Here is a 2,122-nt window from a genome sequence, read left to right as displayed (position 1 = left end):
TCTTCCATTACAGTCAAATTTAGTATACCATCCCCTGGGCTTTCCTTTGTTTGTACAGCTCTAATATTGGGACTGAACAAAGAAGGGTGTGGACGTTTTCCTACCAAACATCCTAAGCATAACTTGAGCAAAAAATAGTATGTATCTTATATTTAGATTACAGACTTTCAACCACAACCATCTTCTACAACTGTATTTCTGGCTGGTGGCTCTGTATCTATTTCCTGTGTGAAAATACACTAACAATGCATCTTTGCATTATTTTCTAAGTAGTATCTGTATGTTTTCTAAATCACATGCTTATGCATAATCCATGAGGGACACTTTTTTCCCTTTCTTAATTTTACTTTCTAATTAAATTGTGAGGGATATCTGGTCTTCACTATAGATGTAATGTAATTTAACTTCTTAGTGGTGATTTGATATTATCTTTAGTAGTTGAATCATTCTGGCTTCTTTCCTTGTCCAGTTGCCTTTTGTGAATCATCTGCCTTGAATTTACCTTTTCGTATCTTGCAGTGCTACTGACACATATGTTCTTATCTTGAGCCCACAGAATACATAACTTATATTCTCTGACTTGGGACTTTATTCAACTCTAATTCCAAGAGTTCCAAACAAATCTGGGCCTTTGAAAGGATGAAGCAGAAGTTTAGGGGGAAATAGCATAGTGAATAGATAGAGAAATACAGACATGTCTTTGTTATCATTCAAGACTAAAAATGAAAAATCATCATTCACTTGGATATCATCCTATACTCTTTCAAGCTTTTGAAACTTCATTTCATGAAGTTTTCTGTTAATAGTGAGCTGCTTGTCCTGTAGCTCTGTGACTCACATTTACCTCTGCATGCTTGGCTGAGAACAGAGGGTGAAGTACAAGTAAAAAAGCAAATATCAGGGCATCATGCATTACCAAAATTTAAGTACAATATTTGGCAGATTCCACAACTGATTTGTCTAGTTTCTTCTTAAAACTTGCAAGGCTGGGTCTTCCATATGTCATGTGAACAACTAAGAGTTTTCAGCAATTTTCTAGATAAAAATATTAACATGAGGGGATATGGACAGAAGGGAACCCTACTGCATTGTTGGTGGGAATGTGAACTTGTTCAACCACTTTGGAAAGCAATATGGAGGTTCTTCAAAGGACTCTACATAGAGCTCCCCTATGACACAGCAATCCCACTCCTGGGCATTTGCCCAAACGATTATAAACAAGACCATACTAAAGCTACCAGCACAACTATGTTTATTACAGCATTATTTACATAGCAAAGATATGGAACCAACCCAGATGCCCCTCAGTAGATGAATGGATCCAGAAAATGTGGTATATATACACAATGGAATTCTATGTCTCCATCAGAAAGAATGACATTAGCTCATTTTTTAGGAAATGGAAAGATTGGAAAAAATTATATTAAGTGAAGTAAGACAGGCCCCAAAAAACATAGGTCTCTTTGAAGATTTGTTGTTGGGGGATTTAATTTTTTGAGTTGCAGGTGTATTTTAGATATGAGACCCTTGTCCGTTGTATGGTTAGTGAAGATCTTCTCCTAATCCATGGGCTTTCTAGTGATCTTGCTAGCTATGTCCTTTGCCATGCAGAAGCTCTGCAATTTTATGCAATCCCATTTGTCCAACCTTTCTTTGATTTGTTGTGTTTCTGGATCTCTATTAAGAGAATTTTGGCCTGTGCCAAGGAGACCTAGGGTTTCTCCTATTCCATCCTTAGAGTATCTGCTTTGACTCTGAGGTCTTTGATCCATTTGGAGTTGATTCTGGTGCAGGTGGACAGAAGGGAATCTTACTGAATTGTTGGTGGGAGTGTAAACTTGTTCAACCACTTTGGAAAGCAGTATGGAGGTTGCTCAAAAGACTCCACATGGAGCTCCCCTATGACCCAGCAATCCCACTTTTGGGCATTTACCCAAATGATCACAAACAAGACCACACCAAAGCTACCAGCACAATTATATATATTGCAGCATTATTTACCATAGCTAAGATATGGAACCAATCCAGATGCCCCTCAGTAGATGAATGGATCAAGAAAATGTGGTATATATACACAATGGAATTCTATGCCTCCATCAGAAAGAATGACATTGTCCCATTT

This window comes from Dipodomys ordii, unplaced genomic scaffold (assembly GCF_000151885.1).
Source record: "Dipodomys ordii isolate 6190 unplaced genomic scaffold, Dord_2.0 Scaffold24, whole genome shotgun sequence".
NCBI classification, from domain to species: Eukaryota; Metazoa; Chordata; class Mammalia; order Rodentia; family Heteromyidae; genus Dipodomys; species Dipodomys ordii.
The sequence above is the reverse complement of the archived record's forward strand: the minus strand, read 5'-3'. Positions refer to the sequence as shown.